Raw genomic sequence first — 12,733 nt, forward strand, 5'->3', positions numbered from 1 at the left:
GACATGTTTCAAACATTAACCATCAAAGGCCAGGGTGGAGGGATGCAATTGAAATCCTAGCTCTTTGAAGCCATGGACAGGAGGATCAAGAAGTGAAGGTCATCTTCACCTACATAGCATAGGAGTAAGAGGACAGCCTGGAACACATGTGATGCTGTTTTAAAATAAATAAGGCAGGCATCATGGTGTATGCCTTCAATCTCAGCACTTAGGAGGTAGTAACAGGCAGGTCTCCCTGAGTTCAAGGTCAGCTGGTCTAATAGTGAGTTCTATGTAGTCAGAGCTAATAGAGAAACCTTGTGTCAAAGAATAAATAAGTAAAACAAGGCCAGTGAGATGGTAGTAAAGGTACTTGCCACCAAGCCTGATATCCTAAGTTCAATGAGCAGGAGTAGGGGAAGGAGAAAACTGACTCTCACTAATTGTTCTATGACCTCCACCTAAGTACTTCTTGTCCTCCCCACACTCAAGAAATTTATAAAACAGTTTAAAGAACAAATTAATAATCACAGATGAAAGCAGGGTATGGTGGCTGGCCTCAAACTTGCTGTCCTTCTGACTCAGTTCCCAGTATGTACAACAATATATTCACTTTATTTTCTTATAGGTTTATTGTGTTTTATGTATGTATATGAATATGTGTCTGTGTGTTTTTATGCTATGTGTATATGGGTGCCCATTGGAGGCCAGTGTGGACATTGGAGCTGGAGTTATAGGTGTTTGTGAGCTACATGCTGTGGGTTCTGGGAACAAAACTCAGGTCCTCAGCAAGACCAATGCATGCTGTTAACAACAGAGCCTCCTTTCTAGCCTCCCCACATTCATCAAAAATGTAATAATAGCTCAGTCATTGGAGCCCCAGGGGCCGCTCAGCTGCTTCTTTCCCTGCCCCCTCACCGAGAAAATGATCATCTGTGACACCAGTGGCCACCGGAGTCATAAGGCCACCCTGCACCAACTGGGAACTGATAAGACCCCATCTCTGGATAGACCATGTCTCTAGGCCCTAGGTCACAGGGGCACATTCTGTGCCCCTCCCTCCAGCCATTGGAGCCCCAGGGACCAGGCAGCTGCCTCCTCCAATATGGTACCATCAGAACCTAGTGGTTCTACATCAGCAAGATCTGAACAACCCAAAGTAGAAGAAGCAGAAAAAAAAATCAACCTTAAAAATGACTTTAAGAAGATGATAGAGGCCTTTAAAGAGGAAATGAAAAATTCCATTAAAGAAATCAAAGAAAAGACAAACAAAAAATGGAAGAAATCAATAAAGACATTGAAAAAAAACAATTAAAAATTGGAAGAAATCAATAAATCCCTTAAGAAAACCAAGAAAAAGCAATTAAATGGGTGAAGGAAACAGTCCAAGATATGAAAACTGAAATAGAGGCAATACAGAAGACACAAACTGAGGGAATGCTAGAAATAAAAAACATGAGTGAATGAACAGGAACTACATATGAAAGCATGATCAACAGAATGCAAGAGATGAAAGAGGGAATCCACAAAGATACCTCCACAATAGACTACTGGCAATGGTCAAGAGACAGCCGGAACTGACCTACTCTGGTGATAGGATGGCCAAACACCCTAATTGTCATGCTAGAAAACCCATCCAATGACTGAGGGAACCAGATACAGAGATCCACAGCCAGGCCCCAGGTGGAGCTCCAGGAGTCCAATTGGTGAGAAAGAGGAGGGTTTGTATGAGAGAGAATAGTTGAGACCAAGGTTGGATAAAGCACAGGGACAAATAACCAAACAAATGGAAACACATGAACTATGAACCAATAGCTGAGGAGGCCCCAACTGGATCAGGCCCTCTGGATAAGTGAGACAGTTGATTAGCTTGATGTGTTTGGGAGGCATCCAGGCAGTGGGACTGGGTCCTGTACTCAGTGCATGGGTTGGCTGTTTGAAACCTGGGGCCTATGCAGGGACACTTGGCTCAGCCTAGGAGGAGGGGACTGGACCTGCCTGGACTGAATCTACCAGGTTGAACTCAATCCTCAGGGGAGTCTTTGCCCTGGAGGAGATGGGAATGGGGGGTGTGCTGAGGGGAAGGCAGGGTGGGGGGTGGGAGGGGGAGAACATGGGAATCCATGGCTGATATGTAAAATTAAATTAAATTATAAAATTAAAAAGGGAAGACATAACAACAGACAATGAGGTGTAGCTCGAATCCTAAAAGTTCTTATTAATAAAATCAAACCTGAAGTCAAGTATTGGGATGAATGCTGGAAGATCAGAGAAACACAACACGCCACAGCCACCTCACCTTGCCAATTCCTCAGCTGATCCTGTTTCCTCAGACTGGATGCCTCTCAGCTGAACTGTGCTGCTCAAAACCCTGAAGGCCTAACCAGCTCTAGTTCCTTGTCTTCACGCCTTAAATACCTTTCTGCTTCTGCCATCTCATCCTGGAATTAAAGGTGTGAATCACCATGCCTGGCTATTTCCAGTGTGGCCTTGAACTCATAGAGATCCACATGGATCTCTGCCTCCCAAGTGATAGGATTAAAGGCGTGTGCACCACCATTTTCTGGCCTCTATATCTAGTGGCTGTTCTGTTCTCTGACCCCAGATTAGTTTTTTAGGGTCATACAATATTTTTAGGGAACACAATACCACCAAAATGAGGAAATACTGAGAATCATCAGGTCATACTTCAAAAACCTGAACTCCACAAAATTGGAAAATCTGTAAAGAAATGGACAATTTTCTGGATAAGTACCACATACCAAAATTAAACCAAGACCAGATAAACTATTTAAATAAACTAATAACCCTTAAGGAAATAGAAAAAGTCATTGAAAGTCTCCCAACCAAAAAAAAAAAAAAAAGCCCAGGACCAGATGGTTTCAGTGCAGAATTCTACCAGATTTTCAAGAAAGAGCTAATTCCAATACTCTTCAAATTGTTCCACACATTAGAAACAGAGGGAACATTACAAAACTTTTTGTGAGGCTACAGTTACCCAGATACTCAAACCACACAAAGATTCAACAAAGAAAGAGAATTACAGACCAATCTCTGTCATGAATATTGATGCAAAAATACTCAATAAAATATTTGTAAACCAAATGCAAGAACACATTTTAAAAAATTATCGACCATGACAAAGTTGACTTAATCCCAGGGATGCAAGGATGGTTCAACATATGAAAATCTGTCAATGTAATACACAATATAAACAAACTGAAAGAAAAAACCACATGATCATTTCATTAGATGCTGAAAAAGCCTTTGACAAAATCCAACACCCCTTGCTGATATAGGCCATAGAGAGAACAGGAATACAAGGCACATACCTAAATACAATAAAGGCAATTTACAGCAAGCCAACAGCAGACATCAAATTAAATGGAGAGAAAATCAAAGTGATTCCATTAAAATCGGGAAAAGACAAGGCTGTCCATGTTTATTCAATATAGTATTTGAAGTTCGAGCTAGAGCAATAAGACAACAAAAGAAGATTAAAGGGATACAAATTGAAAAGGAAGAAGTCAAACTTTCTTTATTTGCAGATGATATGGTAGTATACATAAGTGACCCCAAAAATTCTACCAGGGAACTCCTAGAGCTGATAAACTCCTTCAGTAATGTGGCAAGATACAAGATTAACTAAAAAAAATCAGTAGCCCTCCTGTACACAAATGATAAAAGGGCAGAGAAAGAAATCAGAGAAACATCACCATTCACAATAGCCACAAATAATATAAAATACCTTGGGATAACACTAACTAAACAAGTGAAGGACCTTTTTTGATAAGAACTTTAAATCTCTAAAGAAAGAAATTGAAGAAATTATCAGAAAATGGAAGGATCTCCCATGGTCATGGATAGGTAGAATTAACATAGTAAAAATATCAATCTTACCAAAAGCAATCTACAGATTCAATGCAATCCCAATCAAAATACCAACACAATTCTTCACAGACTTGGAAAGAATAATACTTAATTTTATATGGAAAAACAAAAAAAATGAGAATAGCTAGAAGAATCCTGTATAGTAAAGCAACCCCTGGAGGCATCATGATCCCTGACCTCAAACTCTACTATAGAGCTACAATAGTAAAAATAGGTTGATACTGGCATAAAAACCAACATGTAGAACAATGGAGTCAAAATGAAGACCCTGACATTAATCAGCACCCCTATAAACACCTGATTTTTGACAAAGAAGCCAAAACTGTACAGTGAAAAAAAGAAAGCATCTTCAACAAATGGTGCCAGCATAACTGGATGTCAACATGTAGAAGATTGCAAATGTATCTATATCTGTCTCTATGTGCAAAACTCAAGTCCAAGTGGATCAAAGACCTCAACATAAATACAGGAATGTAGGAAGTAGTCTTGAACACATTGGCACAGGACATCACTTCCTAAATATAACACCAGCAGCACAGACACTGAGAGCAACAATTAATAAATGGGTTCACTTGAAACTGAGAAGCTACTGTAGGACAAAGGGCACTGTCAATAAAACAAAGTGACAGCCTACAGAATGGGAAAAGCTCTTCACCAACCCCACACCTGACAAAGGACTGATATCCAAAATATATAAAGAACTCAAGAAATTAGAGAAAGAAGAAATATAGCCCTACATAGTTTATCAGACCAGAAAATAATTATTAACAAAACTTGACAAAGAAAAACTAGATTTTACCCCTTTAAAAAATTAATGAACCTCCAACCAGGGAGCCTGCATGGGACTGGTGTACTCCCTCTGCATGCATATTAGAGTTGGGTAACTTCGACTTATGTGTAGATGTAACCGTCTTATTACATAAGAAACACAGAGCCAAATGCAGAGTTAAAAGCCCAAGAGGTCCGAGCAGTAGCTAAGAGCTGATACAAAAAAAAAAAACCCTTTCTTACCCTTCACTGCCGCTGTCGTCCTTCCCCTCAGAAAGAGACCTACTTCCTGTGTATCTGTCTTTTTATTGACTTTCTGTTCTGCCTTCTCATTGGTGTAAACATGACCTCCTTGTCACTGCCCGTATATACAGACCTCCAGGTCTTCTATGGTTGGTTTTGAGACTGAAGGAATGCTGGCTATATCCTTGAACACACAGAGATCTGCCTGTCATGTGATCGGGATTAAAGGTGTTCGTCACCACCACCTGGCTTCTGCTATGGCTTGCTATTAGCTCTGACCCCCAGGCAACTTTATTTATTAACATACAAATAAAATCACATTTCAGTACAAATGAAATATCACCATACTTATGGGTCTCATAACAGTGAGAGCAGGGGCTATCTCTGACTCTAATGCCTGCTTTGGGGACCCATTCTTCCTACTGAATTGCCTCATCCAGTCTTAATAGAAGAGGAGGTGCCTAGTCTCACTGCAACTTGATAAACCATGGCTGGCAGACATCCATGGGAGGGTCTTCCATTTTCTGAAGTGAACAGGAGAAGGAGGTTATCAATTTGAGAGTGGGAGCCACATGAAACCAGGGTGAGAGGGTGCCTTGAGGGGGGCTAGAAGGTGAGTATAGAAGGGGAAAGTGATGTGACTCTATTTCAATTAAAGACATATTTAAAAGGAACTAACCCTTCATCCATAGTGGACATTTCTAACCTCAGGTGAACCTATGGTAATTGCATCAGGGTTTGATGAACTCTATGAATTTGAAGAAATAGTTTGAATTGGCTTTCTATTTCAGAGGAGTCATATGAAGACTTGAAGGAGCAAGAGATAGCAGCTATAGTTTGCTGTGGGATAATGCTTTTGTACAGTGGTTTAATAAAAAGCTAATTGGCGAGTAGCCAGGCAGGAAGTATAGGTGGGATAAACAGACAAGGAGAATTATGGGAAGAGTAAGGCTGAATCAGGAGATGCCAGCCCACCATCCAGGAAGCAGCATGTAATGGCACACAGGTAAAGACCCAGAGTACATGGTGACATATAGATTAACATAAATGGGCTGAGTTTAAGTCTAAGAGCTAGTCAGTAGTAAGCCTGAGCTAATGGATGAGTGGTGTAAATTAATTTTAACCTGTGTTTGTTTACTTGGGAGATGCAAGTGAGAGAGATTTGTTCCAACCACCGACAGGCCGAGACACAGGAAAACTTCCAGCTATAGTTGATAGGGTAACTGACCTCATGAGGGATGACATGGATTTCTATCATTTGGGTACAAGCATGGGAAGAGATTAGTGGTGAATATAACTACATATGTACATCATGGAAGATGAAGAAGAAAGAATACAAGAGTCAAAAGATTGGGATAATGGAGGCCAAATGTTATCTTCTGAGCACAACACAGCCATTGCCAATGTGAACTATGCAGCCTGTCCTGGTCCTGTAAAAGATTGATCCTGTCAGTTGTCAATTATGTGTCATGATTTATTGACTAGTGATGAATTCTGGGTGGAGGAGACTCATTGTCTTCAGCTGTGTACTCGTCAATGAGCCCACCATACTACTATAGTACAATGCTAATGTTCATTAGTTTAAAATCAGTGAGAAATAACAAAACAAATGACATAGACTGAAGAGTGGGATTTGTAGGAATGATACGTGAGCTGCTATGGAGAGCAAAGAAATAGAGTGAGGTGAGAATAACACAAATACATTATATACACATATGATATTGTGAAAGAATACAGGCATTTAATAAAAAAAAACTTGGAAAAGGTAGGATTTTCTACAGAAAGAGAAGTATTGTAAGTGGATCTAATGTCTTTGGTTCAGTCTACTTGTTGAATAGAAATTTCATCTTTTCCCAGCTTCACATGCCTCTGAGGTTCATATGATGATGTTTAGAAAGCAAAGCTGTGAGGATGTGGATGTGTGGCTGGAATGTTTTCTGAAGGGAAAGTCTTGGCTTCTATATGAATATCAATAGTACCTGATGACCAATTCAATCCAATCCCAGACATCAATGTGGCCATTAGATTGTCACATGTGTTAAAATGAAACTCATGCACACTCTAAGACAATAGGTAAAATTCTTGCAGAACTCAGTGTCCTGCCTGTGCATTCAGCCTGGCCTCTTTTTCTTAGTTAGCAACATTAGTTTCTATAAATTCTCATTGTGGTTAACTGCCAGAATGCTTTTTTATTGTATACATTTTTCACATCTCCCAATCCAGATCTATATGTGGTGATAAATTGTATATGCTAATAACCTTGCCTGGGGATCAGAGGACAGAGCCAGCCACTAGATATGACTTAGAGGCCAGACAGTGGTAGCACACACCCTTAATCCTGTCACTTGAGAGGCAGAGATCTGTCTGGATCTTTGTAAGTTCAAGGCCACACTAGAAACAGAGCCAGACAGTGGTGGCACATACCTTTAATCCCAGGAAGTGATGTGGCTGGGTAGAGAAAGATATATAAGACATGAGAAAACAGGAACTAAAGCAGTTTAGATGAGATCCTTTTTGGTGAAGACTCAAAGGCTTTCAGTCTGAGGAAACAGAATTGGCTTGGGAGTTGGTAAGATGAGGTTGGCTGTGGCTTGCTTGCTCTGCTTCTCTGATCTTTCAGCTTTTACCCCAATTTCTGGCTTTGAGTATTTTATTAAAAGATTATCTAAGGTTAGAACAACATCGTGTTCATTGTGGGATTTATAATTCCCTGAGAACTAGCAAGTCAGAAAAGGAATCAAGAAGAAAATCAGGTCACTGAGGAGGGAACCAGCAAGGGAGGGTGATGGAGAAGAGAAGAGGGTGGAAGGTGGATTCCATCAGAGCACAATGCATACTGATATGACATTTTCAAAAATTAAGATATTAAGCTCAGGGCCAGGTTTGGTAGCCCACACCTTTATCCAAACACTTGGAAGCAGAGGCAGAAGGATTTCTGTGTGTTCCAGCCCAGCCTGGCCTATATAACCAGCTCCATGACAGCCAGGGCTCCACAGAGAGAGCTTGTCTCAAACCAACAACAAAAATGATTAAATACTTAAGCATAAGAAAAAGATATCAGATAAAAAATATTTAAAGTAAGATCAAAAATTTACAATTACAGGATAAGGTGGGTGTGGCTCAGGGGGGAATATGGCTCAATGGTGGTAGAATGCTGGAGGTCCTGTCATTAATCCTATCACTAAAAATAAGAAGAAATAAAACATTTTTACTGAGCCCTCTTTCTCTTCAACTAGGTGGCCATACATACATCAGCATACAGTTTTTGGAAGGTCCTGAAGGGCAAGACCATCACACCTGAGGTCCAGCCCAGTGAGTCACTCCATCAATAATGGCAAGGCTGAGATCCAAGACAAGGAAGGCATCCCACCTGACCAGCAGTGGCTGGTATTTGCTGCCAGCAGATAGAGGGTGGCTGTACCCTGGCCAACAACAAGGTCCAGAAAGAGTCCCACACTTCACCTGGTGTTGCACTGTGTGTTGGTATCAAAAAGCCATTCCTTTGCCAGTTTCTCCAGAAACACAACTGTGACAAGTCCATGCACTGCAGCCCACAAGTGCTGCCCACACCTGCAGCCCAGTGCCATCAACTGCCTCAAGAAGGGTGGTCATACCCACACCCTGCCCTCCAAGAAAGTCAATGCTAGGACCTTGTTTGGCCCAGGACCCCGAGGACCCAATGAGTAATTTTTGCCTAAAGCAGAGGACTAAAGAGAGTAATGATGCTAAGATTGGACTAGTGACATGGAGCAGCGTGCAAGTGCTGCTGCCAACCTTTCACTTGACTCTGACCCACATTGTGAAATTTGAAACTGTCTTCTGTCGCTGTCCTCTGACCTCCATGCGTGTGCTGTGACATGTGTGAGTGAACACACATGAAGAAGAAAATCAGTGTAATTTATTAATATTAAAAAAATTTAATTTCCGCCTGAGCCCCAGCCTCTTCCTGAGACTTAGAGGCCGGCCCCCCAGCTCCCATCTTGCCCCGGACTTCCCTTCTGAAGCACAGAGCTCCCATCCTGCCCCGGACTTCCAATTTGGACAAGAGAGCTCCCATCTGGACAAGAGAGAGAGACTTCCTGAATCTGTCAGCTCTGTCTGAACCAAGTGTGCGGATAAGGCCAAGAACGAACCACAAGGAGATGGGCAGACGTCAAGGCAGAAACACATACAACAAAATGAATAGTAATACACCATCACCAGGCCCTAGCCCTCCTCCAACACCTAGACCTGAACATCAGAAATTGGAAGAAGCAGAAGAAAATAGCCTTATGAATGACATCATGAAGAAGCTAGAGGCTCGTGTAGAGGAAAAGACAAAAAAAATGTGAAGAACGCTGTAAACAACTAGAGGAAAGGGCAAACAAATTAGAAGAAATCAAAAAAGTCCTGGAAGAGAACAATAAAATACTGAAAGAAAATCAAGAAAAATCAATGAAACAAATGAAGGAAACAGTCCAAGACCTGAAAAGGGAAATAGAAAAAATGAAGAAGACACAAACAGAGGGAATGCTGGAAATAGAAAATCTGAGAAAACGATTGGGAACTTCAGATGCAAGTATAATCAACAGAATGCAAGAGATGGAAGAGAGGATCTCTAGCGTTGAAGATACAATAGAAGAAATAGATTCATCAGTCAAAGAAAACACTAAAGTCAACAAAGTCATGAACCAAAATGTCCAAGAAATTTGGGACACCATGAAAAGACCAAACCTACAAATAATAGGGGTAGAAGAAGGAGAAGAATACCAACTCAAGGGCACAGAAAATATATTCAACAAGATCATAGAAGAAAACTTTCCCAACTTAAAGAAGGAAATGCCTATGAAGATACAGGAAGCCTATAGAACACCAAACAGACTAGACCCCCAAAAAAAGTCCCCTCGCCACATAATAATTAAACAATTAAACGTACAGAATAAAGAAAGAATATTAAGAGCAGCAAAGGAAAAAGGCCAAGTGACATATAAAGGCAAACCTATCAGAATAACACCCGATTTCTCAATGGAGACTTTGAAAGCCAGAAGGTCCTGGACAGATGTAATGCAGACATTAAGAGACCATGGATGTCAGCCTAGACTAATATACCCAGCAAAACTTTCAATCGTCATAGATGGAGTGAACAAGACATTCCATGACAAAGCCAGATTTAAACAATATTTATCCACAAACCCAGCCCTACAGAAAGCACTAGAAGGAAAATTCCAACCTAAGGAAGTCAGATACACCCTCGAAAACACAGGCAATAGATAAAGCCACAGCAGTAGACCCCAACGAAGAAAAGTACACACATATCACCACCAAAAAAATAACAGGAATGAACAATCACTGGACATTAATATCTCTCAATATCAATGGACTTAATTCACCTATAAAAAGACATAGGCTTACAGAATGGATACGAAAGCAGGACCCATCTTTCTGCTGCATACAAGAAACACATCTCAAATTCAAAGATAGACACTACCTAAAAATAAAAGGCTTGGAAAAGACTTTCCAATCAAACGGTCTTAAGAAACAAGCGGGTGTAGCCATCCTGATATCCAGCAAAATAGACTTCAAACTAAAATCAATCAAAAGAGATCAAGAAGGGCATTACATACTCATCACAGGAAAGATCCACCAAGATGAAGTCTCAATTCTGAACATTTATGCCCCAAACACAAGGGCACCCACATATGTAAAAGAAACATTATTAAAGCTTAAATCACATATAAAACCCCACACATTAATAGTGGGAGACCTCAACACCCCACTTTCACCACTGGACAGATCCCCCAAATCGAAACTTAACAGAGAAATAAAGGACTCAACTGATGTCATGACTCAAATGGACTTAATCGACATCTACAGAACATTCCATCCTAACAAAAAAGAATATACCTTCTTCTCAGCACCCCATGGAACCTTCTCTAAAATCGACCACATACTTGGTCACAAAGCAAATCTAAACAGATACAAAACAATTAGAATAACCTCCTGTGTTCTATCAGACCACCATGGTCTAAAGTTGGATTTCAACAACAACAAAAACTACAGAAAACCTACAATCTCATGGAAACTGAACAATACCCACATGAATCACCAATGGGTTAAGGAAGAAATAAAGAAAGAAATTAAAGACTTCCTAGAGATCAACGAAAATGAAGACACCACATATCCAAACCTATGGGACACTATGAAAGCAGTACTAAGAGGGAAATTCATAGCACTAAACGCCCACATAAATAAGCTGGAGAAATCTCACACTAGTGACTTAACAGCACACCTGAAAGTTCTAGAACAGGAAGAAGCAAAGTCTCCCAGGAAAAATAGATGCCAGGAAATTATCAAAGTGAGAGCTGAATTCAATAAAATAGAAACAAAGAGAACAATACAAAAAATTAATGAAACAAAGAGTTGGTTCTTTGAGAAAATCAACAAGATAGACAAGCCCTTATCCAAACTAACCAAAAGACAGAGAGACAGCATCCAAATCAACAAAATCAGAAATGAAAAGGGGGACATAACAACAGACATTGAGGAAATCCAGAGAATCATCAGGTCATACTTCAAAAACCTCTATTCCACAAAACTGGAAAACCTAAAAGAAATGGATAATTTTCTGGATAGGTACCACATACCTAAATTAAATCAAGACCAGATAAACTATTTAAATAGTCCAATAACCCCTAACGAAATAGAAACAGTCATTAAAAGTCTCCCAACCAAAAAAAAGCCCAGGACCAGATGGTTTCAGTGCAGAATTCTACCAGATCTTCAAAGAAGAGTTAATACCAATACTCTCTAAATTGTTCCATACAATAGAAACAGAAGGAACATTACCAAACTCCTTCTATGAGGCTACAATTACCCTGATTCCCAAACCAAACAAGGATACAACAAAGAAAGAGAACTACAGACCGATCTCCCTCATGAACATTGATGCAAAAATACTCAATAAAATACTGGCAAACAGACTCCAAGACCACATCAAAACAATTATCCACCATGATCAAGTAGGATTCATCCAGGGATGCAAGGATGGTTCAACATACGAAAGTCTGTCAATGTGATACACCATATAAACAAACTCAAAGAAAAAAACCACATGATCATCGCACTAGATGCTGAAAAGGCATTTGACAAAATCCAACACCCCTTCATGATAAAGGTCTTGGAGCGATCAGGAATACAGGGAACATACCTAAACATAATAAAGGCAATTTACAGCAAGCCAACAGCCAACATCAAATTAAATGGAGAGAAACTCAAAGCAATTCCACTAAAATCAGGAACGAGGCAAGGCTGTCCGCTCTCCCCATACTTATTCAATATAGTACTTGAAGTTCTAGCCAGAGCAATAAGACAACATAAGGAGATTAAGGGGATACAAATTGGAAAGGAAGAAGTCAAGCTTTCCCTATTTGCAGATGACATGATAGTATACTTGAGCAACCCCAAAGATTCCACCAAGGAACTGATACAACTTATAAACACCTTCAGCAACATAGCAGGATACAAGATCAACTCCAAAAAATCAGTAGCCCTCCTATATACAATGGACAAAAAAGCGGAGAAGGAAATCAGAGATACATCACCCTTTACTATAGCCACAAATGACATAAAATACCTTGGGGTAACACTAACCAAGCAAGGGAAGGACCTATATGACAAGAACTTTAAGTCCCTGAAAAAAGAAATTGAAGAAGATGTCAGAAAATGGAAAGATCTCCCATGCTCATGGATAGGCAGAACTAACATAGTAAAAATGGCAATCTTACCAAAAGCAATCTACAGATTCAATGGAATCCCCATCAAAATACCAACACAATTCTTCACAGACCTGGAAAGAATAATACTCAACTTCATA

Source organism: Peromyscus eremicus, unplaced genomic scaffold, assembly GCF_949786415.1.
Source record: "Peromyscus eremicus unplaced genomic scaffold, PerEre_H2_v1 PerEre#2#unplaced_218, whole genome shotgun sequence".
In the NCBI taxonomy this organism is placed as follows: Eukaryota; Metazoa; Chordata; class Mammalia; order Rodentia; family Cricetidae; genus Peromyscus; species Peromyscus eremicus.